This window comes from Lissotriton helveticus, chromosome 1_1, assembly GCF_964261635.1.
Source record: "Lissotriton helveticus chromosome 1_1, aLisHel1.1, whole genome shotgun sequence".
Lineage (NCBI taxonomy): Eukaryota > Metazoa > Chordata > Amphibia > Caudata > Salamandridae > Lissotriton > Lissotriton helveticus.
In genome coordinates this window covers 1,238,033,467-1,238,049,928 of record NC_136057.1, presented here as the reverse complement: position 1 = coordinate 1,238,049,928, position 16,462 = coordinate 1,238,033,467, and positions in this window count along the sequence as shown.

Genomic DNA, 16,462 nt, shown 5'->3' with positions numbered 1-16,462 from the left:
CGTTCGCCATCGGAGAACTTCACCAGGGCTTGAAAGTATAACCGCACCGATCGGTGCGAGGTCTGAAGATATCTGGATCTTCTCAGTTACGGTCAGAGTTTAGGGTCCCGGACGTGATGTCTTGCTCAGTCCAATTGTGCTTTGCGTCCTAAATCTTGGCTACTGGTATTCCACTGTAAGAATGGAGGGGCACAAGCAGGATGTCGCGGGAAAGAAGACGTGAGAGTGGATCCTGTTGGGAAAAGTTCCCAAGGCTGTGATAGGTCTGTTCATTTAGTCCGCGAGGTCTGAGTGCCGAACACAGAAATGTCTTCCTGAGGAATTATCTTCTCAAATATAGCCTAGTTAATTGAACAATCTTGTCTTTGACTTTCTGTCCTTCTCTTCATTTGTTTACCTTTCTATTGCTCTCTTTCATTGTAGTAGCTTCTTCCTTTCATTATGTCCCCCTTCTCCCTACAACTTCTCAAGCTCTTTGACTTTGTTTTTCCTTTTTCACATCACTTACTATAGCACAATGTCCCGCCGACTAATTTATAAAGGTGTCACTTCTAATCCATGGCAGCAGGTGGTCTTGGGGGACAGCCCTTCCTAAATGAGCTTGGATAACTGCTTTACAAAATAAGGGATCTTCTTTGTAGAAGAATGGATGCAAGATCCCTTAAAATGCTATGGGGGGCCTTAAGTGAATGAAAGGAAGGTGTTGCTCCTAACCTACAAGGGGAAAGGGGGTAAAAGAAAGCAAACATTAAGCAAAACTCATAAAACCTAACTGATGGCCGGAGGGTGGGATTTAATCAGACTAAAAGGGGGGAACCCTTTGACAGACCTGGCAGTCTCAGAATGGGATATGTGTTCTAACTTTTATAAATTTACAAAGAATTTAAGAGAGTGTAGTGATTTTCTTTTGGGTGAGAGGGTTGAAAGAGACAACACTTAAGGAACTCAAACAGTCAATAGGTAGTGGGAAAGAAAAAGGTAGGGCCACCGGGAGTGGCTACTGTTTACCTCACAATGGCTGGATCAGTTACTGTCTGGCCACTCTCCTTGCAAGGCCATTCATAAGGAACAGCCCCCGTCAAGTGCTGGTTGTGGTAGTCTGGGTCAATAATCAATGGTACAGAGGCAAAGAATCTTCAGAACACTCCTGTACGGTGCACTGCTATGTTTACACAGGATGTAAAACACACCTCCGGTGCTTGTGCTGAGTACAGGGCTAGAATAGCCATCACTCCTCTTGCAGCCATGTCCTTGCAGACAGTAGCTGCATGTTACGCAGTTAGGCTACGAGACCATGAAGCAATGTGTTCATGCTGCATGTCACCCTGCTGCAGCGCCCTCATTTACGGAAGTGAGGCTTCAGCTATTGATCTGGCCTCACAAAGTCACGTTGACTCACACCTCATGTTTGTATCACTTAGTGCGCCTGCGCACAGCAGTCTCGGCCTCTCTTTCTCTGCCTGCTTGTCGTACTTTGGTACTCTGGACAGTCTCAGCTTCTTTCAGTTTCAGTATAGGTAAGCAGGCAGGACAGATGCCACAGTTCATGATGTAACTTAACTGTTTTGAAACAACAGAAACTCAGTTTCTGGCCTTTCAAATGGTGGGTGGGGGGGGGCAAAGGAAGGCCTGGCTGGACCCTGCTCACCCCTCTCCCGTGGCTACGGTCCCGCTGAAGACAGGTGCAAGTTAATGCGGAACAATGTCCCTGAATACATCAAGGACCAACTCTTCAGCCAGATAAATGTTTGCTTCCGTGATGCTCTGGTTCTAGGATTATTTGAGATTGGCAACGTTTTTGTACCGGCTTCACAAATGTGTCAAATCAAACTCAATTTGTGATTGTCTTCCACTGCTTCCGGTGAAGATGAAGCCCCATATATTCAAGACAGACTGTACATCCAGTGTTTATATGGAAACCCAAGGCACTTTAAGACAAATAAGTTTTACTTGTGAGGGTTTCAAACTTTACGTTATTGATAAAAGATACCAGCTTGATATGTGTCACTTATACTGACTTTGACACCAACTTTCTCTGAAAGTAGATTGAAGTGCTTAAATGTGTTTGTGAAATGGAATGAGCGTGTTCTTTGCAGACTCAGCAGTTGCAAGTGAAGAGAATTATGTTGAATGCAAGAAAAGTCAGCGAAAGTTTGATTCTGTCCTGCAAAAAATAGAACATTACCTGTATTAGAAGAAACAGTTTCCAGTGTCTTAATAGTATCTCAAACAAAAGAAAACTATGCAAAACAATGTACCCCAAATTAAGCAACATCTACTCTCGTAATCCAGTTAATTATTTTAAAATTGGCAGCACAGTGGAAGCTATGGAAGTAAAATACACCCAAAAATAATTTTGAAGAAGAATACTGTCAATTACACGATACAACTATGTAACAGTGATAACCATGGTGTTGGCATAAAAGAATACATTCTAATGGTCGACAATACAATAACATAAGCAGTAGACTGATACGTGTTTGAGGAATATAAAACACATTACATTTAACCAACATCAAGTGATATCTGCATTATATTTGGTTTCAAAGATATACAAGAGCCTCAATAAACCTCCACATAGACTGATAGCCACAGTCCCTTTTATTTATTTATTGTGTCAGCCTGTCAAAGGCAGGTCATACAATATGCAAAACAAAAATACACAATTTAACATTTAACAACATACCTTATTAAGTTACAAATTGTAATTATTCCTAGTGAATCTAAAAACAATCCACGCTTTTGACTAGACCGCACAGGGAGTGCCTAGTCATCAGCCAGACCTAGCGATGGTAACACTCGTAATAGCTGCGTTGCTTACGGCTGGCAAAAATAACATCTGATTAAAAGACCACAAACACATAAAGCAAGTTATCTATAATGAGTTGAAACACAAGACCACTCAGGGAGAAAAACAGCCATTAGTAAAGTGCTAGTGCTTAGTCATTCGCAGGCTCAAAAGTGCTAATACCCATAATAGATACATTGGTTATGACTGGCCGAATGGCATCTAATTAAAAGGCTGCTGACCCAAATAAGAAATAAGAACAAGTTAGATCACTAATAAAATGCTTCTCGGAGAGACCCCCATGACTTGCTGTAGGCAAATGTCAGCAACTATATTGCAGACTATACAATTAAGAATGGGTAAATAAAAACTTCATTAATGGCCCTGAAGTAACAACAAATAATGCAATTCTCTATTCCAGGCCACATATATATATGAGGCAATCTGGCTGAAAATTTGAATAGAGTCAGTACAGATACACAAAGTCAAAGCATCCATGCAGTGTCTTATCGCATGAGCAATGAAGAGCAGGCAGATGAAATCGGTTCTGGCCTTTAGACTAAAACTGCAAAGCAGCATAAAATGCATCACATACTCTACCCCACCAAACTCGCATCCACAGATAGGTGGCCATCTTCTGCCATTTTTCCAGGAACTAGAGTATGGTTTCACCAGCAGGGTGCCTAGTCTGAAATTAATAAACAGGGATCTTTTGAGGGGTGGATTGAGTATGTCTAAGTATGGTTAAAAAGTGAAGATAGGCTAAAAAATGTGGAGCTGATCTGATTTCTTCACTGACTGAATGATGGAAATATATTGCCAGAACTTTTCCTTACAGCATTTCCACTATCCGCTGTCATCCTTTCTGTTTCAAACCAATACTCTGCACAACCTATGGATTGCAAGGCGGTGGCCACGTGCTTGAATCGGGGTAATTTCACTTGTGTTGCAGCTTTTTTGAGACCAAATGTTTATTACTTTGATCATAAGGATCTTATCATTGTCGCCTTGTCCTAATCTTTACTTGGTCCTCTGATGGCTCTTGATTCGTGCCAAGAGGGGTTGGATATAGGGGACCCAATTCAGTCATCCAATGAGGACCAGGAATTGGATCACTGACCTACACAACTACAATTGGATTTATGTATATCACTCTCAGTACTGAACTATACAAAAAGAGAATTATCATTGCTAGACCAAATCTCCTGAAGAAATTCAATCTGGCCAAAACAATACAAACCAATAATTCTGTTAAGGCAATGCAAAAGAATAACATTCAAACTTGATGTTCTGAGATTCCTTTAATTATATCCCTCCTAATCATTAATAAATCATTTGAAATACACTATCAACAGATGAAATAAATCATGGCAAGACAAGAGCACGATTTAGTTAAGGTAAGATTTTATCAAGATTTAAAAGGGAAGTTCATTAGTATTGGCATTTGTTCTAAGAGTGTAAAACAGTCTAATTAAATTGGGATTGTCATAGAATGACCAAAGCACTAGAAAGTTCAAAAAGAGACATGAGCCACGACAGCTTATAGGCAGTATGCCATGAGGTAAAGCCCAGACACAGCGCACACAGGGTATGCGTCAGCCCAAAAGGGAAGTCAATAGAGTCCACAAGAAACCAGTCGGGATCAGCAAATCCACAAGGAAGTGCTCAGGAAAGTTCAGGAGAAGCATCTGTCAAAAGTATAAGAGTTGGTGTATATTGTTCCCAAATCCATCAAATCAATCTATAATCCTCAAGTTCCAGGGTGACATCTTCTCGGTCACCTCATTTGGCCAGACCACTCAGTCCATTGGTCAGTTTGTATAGAATGATTGCCGTGAAGCATAAAGAAGACACTTATTACATGAATATAGGAGGTGCAGAACACATAAGTTGTCAGGCTATCCAGTAGGTGTATAGTCTTAAACAAAGATCCTTTAGCATAGGCACATGATTGAGTTCAAAAGGACAGTTTCTCATGCAGATATTCCCGATGAAACAGAATTTGTGTCAAATTGTCCTTGTATGGGAGTGGGAACTCTCGAAATAAAAGATAGTTTCAATTAACTTTGCAATCTTAGGAAACTTTCCCACGAGAATGAAGTCGAGCAAAACAAAGAAAATGCGAGCAAGTAGGCAGACCTGCATTGAATTTAGGCTAATAAAAGCAAAGAATATAATGTAATGAAATATATATTTTTGTTGACAAATATGAGATTAGAAAATTCTTTTCAGCTTATCTGCACTCAGAAAGCATGAAAATGTCATTGTAAATAGCATGTGTAACTCTGACGTATTACTGCATTTTCAAAGTACCAACGTGTACATATATTTCAAATTCCTAACAACTAATGTCCTTTCAGGTGATTTACATTAGTACATATATGAAGATCATTCTGTGAAAGTTTCAGGCTATTCACATTAATTATGAATGTGCACCACCATTTTCTCTTTTCTCACTTACTGGACACTTTTTTCATATGCAAAAGATAGAGTTTAGAATGAAACACTCTATTAAGACATAAAATGTAATCTAGACTACATTAGTTTTCATTACTTTTTAGGTCTCGTGACCTACAATGCGCGCAAGCGCATTGAGGGAGCGAGAATTCAAGTAGCCAAAATCCTCGTCAAACCAAGGGCTTTCTGCTGCGGTTTTCTTGAAGTTCACGTGAACCACGTGACCAAACAAGCACGCGCATCAGCCTCCCTCCCTCCTATCGGCCGTACTTTCAGTTTCCCGGCCGCTCATCTTCGCAGCACATCAAAGGGCTTCGCCCAGCGTGCGCTCTGCGGCTTCTCGGCTTCTCCTCCCCTAATTATTCTTGGATGGCCGGCCGGCCGTACTTTCAGCTCCAGCACCTCCCCTCTCTCCCCGCACACAGCCTTCCTTGGATTTCTCCTCCCCCTCCCCAGCCAGCTTCCCCCAGGCCGTGTTCCCTCCCCTGCTACCCCATCCTCACTCATTCATTCATTCATTCAAAGAACTTTATTCGGTTAAAAACAAGTAACCATAAAAGTAACAGACATAAAAACAGATTACCATGATTACAGCTCTTAATGTGAGTTCAATGAGGGGGATCAATAGACACTTATTCAGTAGGAAAAGATTTAAACCATTTCCGTTACCATTTGTTTCCGTAATTTAAGAACACTTTTAAAAAAATTTAAAACCACAGTTACAGTTAAAACCGTATCCATTCTCTGTACTTCTAAAAAAGCTGGGCGGCATCTGGTTAAATTCATTTCTTTTAAAAAAGGGACGATAATTTTTCTACGAGAGGCACTATAAAGTCTGCAAAAGAAAAGGATATGGATATCCGATTGTTGTGAGATGCCATCACACGAGCAAGTGGGCAATGTACGTATCCATGAATTCATACTAGGAAAAGACACCAATCTAAAAAATATACAGAATCTAAAACGAGTTAAAAGAAAGCGATCATAGTTTGTCATGGGGAGGGATGGGTATGGCTGTACAGACTTAGTCTCACATAGAGTAAGGAGGTGGGAATGTACTGAATGTTTCAGAGTTTCAGCTCTCCTCCTCTTATCCTCAAGATGGTCCAGGCAGAGGGTTTTCAATGTACTCCTAGGGATGCTATCCATTGTAGATGGATCCGAATAATAAGAATAGCACCCGATCTCAGTCAGGAAGCACTTAACATATCTCAGCCATTCTGCTCTGTCCACGTGATCCAGGCTGAGGGTATCCTGTAATAGGGCCCGATTCATAACGCATTCATTTGTGGTCCATACCCTGTGCCACAACAAGATAGGTTGAATTTTAATAATGTCTGTTATGTAGGGTTGAGCAAGTTTAGCGTGACAGTTAAATGTGGCAACACACTGTGGGACTGGAAGGACTTCCCTCATGAATTTGTTTTCCACCACCTGTATAGGATCAACATTTGCGTACCCCCACAAGCCTGAGCCATACATAGCCACGGATAAGCATGTTGCTTTATATATAGTTAACATTTCTTTTATCGGCTTCCTGCCCAATTTTCTAACAAAATTCTTTAAGGTCATGATCGTTTTCATAAATAAAAGAGTTCTGGCCTTAATTGCGCTTGTCCAAGAACCTGACTCATGGAATAAAATACCCAAATAAGAAAAGGTTGGGGTTTTATCTAGTGGAACATTGTTTAAAAACATCCATTTCATCGGTTTACCTGATTTTGGACCACAGTTCATTGTAAAAGTTTTACTACAATTTACTAGGAGGTCTAGATTCAGCATGAAGTTCTCAAAACTTACTACTAGTTTTTGTAGAGCCTGAGGAGTACGTGCCATAAGCACGGCATCATCCGCATACATGAGCGCAGGGATTGCCCTCCTCCCCACCCTGGGCATATCTCTGCACTACTGCAGCAGGTGATGCTCAAGCCCATTAATGTAGAGGAGGAAAAGAAAAGGTGCTAAAACACAACCCATCCTCACTCATCCCTCGCACCCCCTCCTCCTTCAGGCCCCCACCATTTGCTTTTGCTTGTTTTTATTTATACGTGTGTGCGTTCCCCCACCACTCGTGTTGTTCTCTCCCTTGTTATAGGTATTTTATTTTAGTGCTGATTTAACCATCTTTTTGCTTTAACTCTAAACTTTGTGCAACTCTGAATGTTCATTTGTTCATCTTGCTGCAAAATGTACATTTCAGTGAGTAATTGCGAGGAAACGAAAAAGTTTAATACTGCTCGGTCGGATCCCGCCTTTGGTATTCAGAACAGTCCTAGCATATCACCGGCATGTGAGGCAGGCTTGGCGCCAGGCGGTTAAACTGAGCATCGGATAATGAGGTGCCCTTTGCAGCCATTCTGCTGCTATCAAGCACCCATCCTGCCCTTCTTTGTCGCCATTTCCGCGATGACAAAGGCCGGTGTGGGCTGTGCCTGTCCAGAACATTCTTGTGTTGCACCCCTTGCCGTTAAAAATTTAAACCGGGTTCGCATTACAAAGCCAAAGAACTCGCCTCACAACTTTTAAAGGTCAAGAATAAAAACTAGCTTTCAGCCTACCTTCAGGGCCAATGTTAACTTCGAGATAATAAGAAGGCAAATAGTATTTTAAACGCATATGCTAAACAAATGCATATTTTTGTCGGCCTCTCTGCATTAACAGGTACGTGTTGGTGATTTTCACTTTGTCTTCGTGCGTGCGTTCCCCCACCACTCGTGTTGTTCTTTCCCTTGTTATAGGTATTTTATTTTAGTGCTGATTTAACCATCTTTTTGCTTTAACTCTAAACTTTGTGCAACTCTGAATGTTCATGTGTAAAAAAGTATTGGCATTGTAAATGACAAAACTATTAGTTTAGCGATTTTCAAAACCAACACATAAATATAACATGTGTCATTTACAAAACCAATAGCTCCAACTTTCCTACTGCGAGACCTATTGGCAACACCAGTGCTTGTTTACTTTCATCATTATTTAATGAGGGTGGTTAATGAAACCTCTACAACAAGTGAGTCATCACTTTCACATTTCAATTACACGTTAAAAGAACACACCAATGCAATTTAGTGAAATATGAACCTAAGTTATTCATACTAATATATTCATCTAATCTAAAATGTTCTGCATGCTTTTACTATGCAGTAATTAAGTTTTCCCAAGCTTTTCACATTTTTTTTTCAATGTGTGTTTGGTGTACATTTACCATGTTTTGCTTTAAGGGTAAGGCCAATCTTTCTGCTTCCCTGGCTTTGTGGCAAAGCTAAGGAAGCCACAGACATATTTACTTGGATTTGTCTCTCCTTTTAGCAGTTGAGCTGACCAAGATAACTTGGAGTCAAACCTTACTCCTAGGTATTCAAAGTAATCAATGAGTTCGAAAGAATTCCATACATTGTTAATAGTGCTCCTCAGTTTAAGACTGCCCTTTAGGATCATATATTTTGTTTTCGCAGTGTTAATTCATACGTTCTTTGTGTTGCAATAGGTTTCAAGTGCCTTCAAGAGCTTATGCATAGCTAAATAAATACGCAATAAGAGCACTGCATGGTCAACAAAATGCTGAATAGACGTTTTTTCCCCTGCACACCGGCACATCAAGATTTAAGGTCTCCAGGCGACTTCATTGATGAAGATATTAAATAAAGCTGGGGCCAAGATACATCCCTGTCTGACCCCAATATTGATTCTGAAACGTTCAGTAGTTTCTGCTCTTAAGCCATATCTAACCGAGTACGTATTATTGCTGTATAATAGCTTAATTGCAGATATTAGTTTTGCTGGACAGCCCTGGGCTAATAGTGTGTGCCAAGGTAGGTCATGGCTTACAGTAGGGAAATTGGATGATAATTGACAGGATCATACCAGGCACCTTTCTTATGCAGAGGGTTGGTAATGGCAGATTTCCATGATGCCAGTACAATCCCTCGGGTCCAAAGTGCATCATAGACAGAGGTTAGGATGGGTACCTATGAAGTGAGCCCTGATTTGAATCTGTCTGCTGTAATCCAGTCAGGGCCATGGGCCTTATTTTGTTTCTGGCTAAGGATTGCTATACCTCTCCTTGAGCTATGGATTTTCAAAGTGAAGGATAAGTTGGTCTGCAGATCACATGATTATACGGTACATCTAGATTGGCCAGTGTGTTGTCAGGTCTGTTGTTAAAGACCTTGCAGACCAAAATGATATTACCTTGAGTGTGCGTGGGTAAGGTGAGAAGATGACCAACTTGCTACTCTAACTCATTAAGTTGCATATAGTATTCTGGTGGTAGCCCCGGTAGAAAATAAACACTCATTATGACTAGTTCCCAAAGGTCGCTGAAAATTACTCATAGTTAAATGTTCTTCTTGATTTGGTCAAAATACTTGGCCAACTGTACCCAATTTGGGGGATATCTAGATAGATAATCAGCCTCTTGTCTCCCTTTTATTTCCTTTGTGGCTTTTGTAGAGTATGTAGAAAAACCATCCACTGTGATAGCTTCCATAGCCCACGTCTCATGGAAACAACAGATTTTTTTTGATTTAACAAATGATAGCCTATCCTTATTGTCCAATTACGGTTTCAGGCCATCAATGTTCCAACTAAGCACGGTTATCCTAGACATGGAATCCGAGCCGATGGCTAGCTCCTATGGTTGGTAAACATCATATGCTGATGATCCTGAGTGAGTTATATCTGCAGATCTTGGTCCTCCATTTTGTGCAGGCTCGAGTAATGTATGAAACAAATTGGCATGACTTTGGTCATTTCCGAGGCTCCATGGGTCCCAGCTCATGATAGTTGACGGTACATTGATCTTCAAACTTCGAGCCTTGTTTCTTGATTAAATAGGACTTTAGTTCCTGGTCCTTCTATTACACTACTCATAGGTGTCGATTGGCCAGCATCATTAACCTGCACATTGACCGCTGTTTTGTTTCTTGATGTTGAAAGGACTTTGCTTTCTTGTCCTTCTATTAAACTACTTTTAGGGTTCAATTAACCATCATCATTAACCTGTATGTTGTCCACAGTTCCAGCTGCCATCCTGGTGTCAGTAGGAAATCTTTGAATATGTGTGTGTATCGTATAGACGCGTAGTCAATCCAGTCTTTTTATTTACATTCTGAGATAAGTAGTTCTTTGGTGCTCAATATAAACCCAGGACTACATGTCCCAGAATGCTAAGGCAAAACCTGTACTGGATGAGTTAACCACGCATATGGGGAAAATGTAAGCTCTCTTATAAAAATGTACAAAATGAATCCCGTACAAGCAGCGCTTCAAATTTAATCTAAGTGTTCTCAGAGATATTAAAAGGAATAAATAGAGTATAGGACTTTTAAAGTATGTACTTTTGACTGTATCTGAAGCATCCCCTATGTTGGTATGAATGATAGTAGTACATCACCCTATCTTTGTACTGTTTAATTAGCGCAACAAAAGGTGTTAGAATCACTCAAACCACATGTGGGCCACATGTTCAGTCGGTGAATGTGTCAAAACGGGGCTTATTTTTTGGTCCAGGTTTTTACCTCTTCATATTATTAGACCTGGGAAAATGACTTTACTTTCCTATGTATAAGTGTTCTTACAGTAGTTTTTATGACCATTCGTCTATATAACAGCAGTTAAATTTACACTAGTTGAAGATGTTGGGCTGGGGATGTTCACTGCATGATATAAGGGCATGTAGCGTACCACTGTCCTGAGAACTAGACTGCATGTGAAACTGGTAACCCAACGTTTTAATTGTCCCTACAGTGTAGTGTGTGCACAGAGGACTAAGGCTGTCCATGGTAGCGCAATGCCTTGAGCCTATTCTGTGACCCGAAGGGGTGCACCAAGCATGGCTTCATAACCAACCAGACTACTGTCCTTGTCCTCAGCTGATCACATGAAGCAGTGGTGGGAGTGTACCATGGTGGGAGTGTACCATATTTTGTGCACTGTTAGTCTTAAGAAGCCATGTGTCTGTGCTAGATGACAGTGTGGTCTATTGACCGGGCCGGAATGGCCGTGCCGAGCATCGGGCATTTCCCCAAGAGGTTGAAGGATGGTGGCCCATTTTGCAGGTGGATGCCGGATTTGTTACTGGGGGGGTGGTTTTGCTGCAGTGGTGCAATATCGGCCCCTAGTAACAAAAGCTGCAGTGCTTCACACTTGCACCTGCCCCCCCCCCCCCAACCCCCCTCCTGGGGCTGGTATGACCAAATTGCCAGGGCTGCTTTGGGTTCCCGGTCTAGCTCTGTCTGCAATGATCTAAGTTTGAACTGATGACATCCGCAATCTCGGCGAGCTTGGTGAAAATCTTCCAGCAGTTTTTTATTTCACTGGAAACTGTATTACTGTTGAAAGATTCTTTCACTGCACACTCCATTGCAGACATATGAACGAGAAACAATAGTTGCAATGCCGGATGACATGATTTATGTTTTATACTATGTGCTGCTAGATTATTCGCCATGAGATCCAGTGTGCTACACATAGTGTGCCCATAGGCATGAAAAAGTTGCTGTTGGACCGGCTCCATATGGAGGTCATTTGTGGCATCATTGTCTCTATACTTTGGTAGCTGGTAGCCCAGTAGCCCTGGTTTCATGGTGTTGTTTGGGCATGAGCTGTCAGACCCAAGCGCACCATGATATCTATTGACCAGGCCCATGACTTCTTCATCCAGCTCAAAAGATGTCAGAATCCCCACTGGAAACAATGATGACGTGGCTGTTCCAGAAACTGCAGTAAAATATGAATGTGATCTGGTCACAAACCAGCGCTCGGATGCCTAAGGGTAGCCATGCGCTATACCAAGAATCGATTAATAATAATAATAATAATAATAATAATAATAAAAAATAATAATAATAATTACTTATTTGGGCAGACCAGTGAGGGTGCTGGATGAACACTTGCTGTCAGTTTTAATGATTCCATTATTTGCAGGTGTACTGCTTGATGTACTAAGCATTGGTCCCTGAGTAATATGCCCCCCCCATTAAATTCCTTATGGACAGTTGCAAACCGTTTAAAATGATGCTTAGCCTAGCTTTAGAACCTGTGCTGACTTGCTTCTTGGAAAGTCGATTTCCTGGGCTATCTTAAAGCTCCTAAAAGTGCTTTGTGGATGTTTTATTTGTGTGTCAGGTGATAAGTACCCACTATTTGTTCTAACCAGTGGCTGCTCTGCTGGAAACGCATTAAAAATAATTGGTAAATGTGTTTCTTAGCAGCTGTAGTGTGTAGTGGACACAAGTGTTTGCTCCAGAGCCCATGGTGAATGGATTGTTTTACCACTGGTTATGTTTTCTCGATGCTTCACTTTATTTAATTTTTCCACATTATGGGCTAACTCCTTGGGTGAATCCAAATCGGCTGGGTGGGCACAGGGGAAAATGACTAAGCAGATCCAACAGACAATGGGATGAATGTGTGCATAGTCACATTGAGTGATGGTTCGGGAAGTTGTTTTCCAATATCAAAAACTGGCAAGGATCTGTTGGTTGCATTATCAAGTGTATCTGTTGCAACATATATGGCATAATCTTCTATAGCTTCATCTTCTTCTGCGGCAATTGTTAGGAACCTCAAAAAAAATTCAGACATTTAAGCAGCCATTCTATCTTCTATGGAAACCTCAGGGGTCAACCAATGGATTCATTTTAATTTAGTAGATGTTGGTTCAAGTCTCACAATTGCATGTTTTACCTCTTACTCCTGGTTATTCTTCACATTTTCGTAGGGACTATTTGGGGCTATTTAACAAATGAACGGTTGTTTCGTGCTGCCTTTGCTGGTAGATGACCCTATCATACTTTGGGTCTTTCCCACCAAGGCAAGAGCACCCTCAAGCACTAGCTCGGTGTATTGGCTTTTCCAAGAATCAGTGTAGTGTGGCCCCTATCATTCCCCGCCAAAGTATTAATAGGATTGGAGTAGGATAAGGAGTTTTTCGCAAACGTGATACCCGCTTGTTCACTGCTAAAAGCTGGGGTCTGTATGGAGGCCTTTGCTGATGTTTGGTGGCTTTAAAACTTCTTTAGTTCTAATTATCACTTTTTATTGTATTCCCAGCACTTTCTGATGCTTCAGATGCTTATAGGGTGCCTTTTTAGAGTGCAAGAATAACAAGAATTGAATACCAACACTGTTATTTGTTATTGATGGCTTGGATAATGCTGCCCTTAAGACTCAATCTACAGCTCACCCCCACACCCACAGCTCACAAGCCGCACCCCATGCTGCCAGCTAACCGACCTCAGCGGACCCAACCCCCTCTTAGCCTCCACCAGCCAGTACCTTCTCTAGCCTCAGCTAGAAAAGGCTGTTTCTGGCCCCCAGCCCGCACGCTGCAATGCGCTCCACTCACCTCAACTCCGCGGCGCAAGAGAGGAAAAGATGGTATGGTCTGCAAGCTAAAGACCAGCTTCAGAGCTGGTCCAAGCAGAATTAAGTGGCAGCTATTAAACACGCTGGGGGGACCAATTGTGGCAAGCATCCCTGAGCCACTTCCTTGAACACAGGTAGATGCAAGCAGATGCTACCGGTCAACTGCCGCCAACCATGTCCAAGAGAGAGGTTACTGAGAATGTTGCATATGCATTCATGCTTAGGTAAAATATGTTTTTCTGCTGTTATATATGCTCTTACATTTGATATTCCTTCCTTCAAGTTGGTTAAACATTTTTCTTTCACACCGCAGGAAACTGCTGTGTTCACATAATACACCAACACATGAAAACACCTTTATACATCACTTAGACTGTGAATATAATCTATAAAATCCACATTTGAAATGGTTGCTTATTAGGGTGTAAGACACACAAAGATGATATTTTCAGAATTTGGAATAGATCTCTGCAAGTCTGACAGATACTCCATGCAAAAATTGATAACATAACCCACATTTTGCAATAGCTGTTGGTGATCCTTCAGTTAACTTGTTTAATGCACAAAGCTCAATGTTGAATAAAGTCTTCATTAATGTGTCCTCTAAAACTTCGTATAATTATATTCACATTTACAGGCTTTAATCTAACAGGGTTATTGAGATCACTATATAAAGAGTCATATTAAGGATGTTGGGGCCCTGGGCAAGGCATGTTTTGGGGGCCCCTTGGAAGATGCGAGCCCTGACAATTATCCAATTTGCACATGCCTTAAAATGTATCTGACTATAAAGCCATGTCCTGGAAATCCAATGCTTCATTTCTGAGCCCGAGAAATGTATCAAACCAGAAAAAAAAAATACAATAGAAATTTGGAGGTTGAAGTTACACAACGGTGACTCCACTGCCACTCCAAGCAGTTACAGAGAAAGAGTGACAGTGAGAAAAGTAGTTGTCTTCTGAACTGTATCCACGCAAAGTAAACTAATAATTGAAGCTTTCGGAATTAACTTAGTTTGATAAGAAATTATAAGCACTGCTAAACGAAGCAGCTGTATTTTTTAACACGAGTCAAGAAAACAATCTGACAACTTCTTTTTAATAAGATTGCAAAGAACAAGCAAATATGTCCCCAAGGGACATATCGTTGGGAGAATTGTAACTATATCAATAAAGTTAGAAAATGGGGTAAGATATGCCATCCATATGCAGGGAAGGCAAGCAAATTACGTTGTGCAATACGCAGAAGCGCATTTGTCATTTACTGCATAAAATAGTATTGGTGTGCATATCAAGTTGGACAAACTACCCAACAGGTCTAATTAAGATGGGACAAACACATATCCAGTGTAAGACAAAATGATACTAAATCACCAGTGAAAAGACACTATCATGAAAAACACAATGGGTAATTAAAAACATTTCAAATACATGCTATAAAATACTGTATATGTATATGTATTCAATTATTCTTATTACACCGTATCCTCCTGTAACACAGTCCCCATGTCAGGTAGCATCAGCTGGAGCTAGAGTACCCACTACTGTGTCAGGGTGACAACCCAGTCCTATGTCTACATGCATTCTCATGGCCACGCTGGTATTAATTGTTCTAATATTTGGACTTGGCCCTTTCTGCAGGGTCACCCAAGACTTTTTGCTTTCGTCCTCCTATTTTTTTTCCTGAATTCATTTTTGTTGGTCTTAGGACTCTGTGCACTTTACCAAAGGTAACCAGTTCTAAAGTGCTTGTGCTTTCTCCTTAAAAAATCTTGTTAAACTGGATTATACCCAAATGGCATATTTAATCTACTTATCAGTCCGTCCCTAGTAAAGTAGCACTACATGTGCCCAGGGCTGATAAATTACATACTACAAGGGAGTCTGCAGCACTGATTGTGGCACTCACTTAAGTAGTCCTTTAAACATGCCTCATGCCTGCCATTTGCAGCCTGTGTCTGTGCAGTTTTAAACTGCCATTTATATGTAATACATATAAGTCAACTGTAGGGTAGGCCCTGGACAGCCCAGAGGGCAGGGTGCAATGTATTTAAAAAGTAGGACATGTACCTTTTGGTTTTGCATGTCCTAGTAGTGAAAAATCTTTGTTTCATTTGATTCTATTCTAGTAGTGAAAAACACTTACATTTGTGTTTGACTACTGCAAGGTCTACCTCTCCCATAGGATAGCATTGGAGTTACCTTATTACATTTTATAAGTATAATTTCCAATTGGGAACAGGTAACCAGTTCATGTTTGGTGTCTCTGGAACTGGCGAAGTCAGGATTTTAAATAATAATTTAAGAAAATGCCATTTTCTTGCCTTAGCCATTTGGTGGCTGCAACATAACTCTAGGTCACATGATTGGGTGTGTGTGACAGTTGGGCTTTGTCCATTCCTCCTAGACAGCCACACAATGGGGAAGCTTAGGTGTGACTGGATGGGACATCACTGGCAGGATGGGAGGGAGGACCTGGGCCCAACCCCACATGAATGAATGAATGAATGAATACTCTCTTCTATAGCGCATGGCTACCCAGAGGCCTCCCAGCGCTGTCAGACCAGAAGACGGGTGGAGACACTCAATGAAACAAGAATGTCTTCAATAGCTTCCTGAAGGCCAGATGATTAGTTTCACGCCTGATGTTGTCGGGGAGTCTGTTCCAGCACTTGGCTGCTTGGAAGGAGAGCTGGCGGCCGCCAATGCGCGCTCGCTTCACCCTTGGACCTACCAGCAGATTATGCTGGTTGGATCTCAGAGATCTAAGAGACTGATGTCATCGAAACAGGGGGCGGAGAATATTCGGGCCGATATTAGTGATGGATTTGTGCGCCATGCACATAGTTTT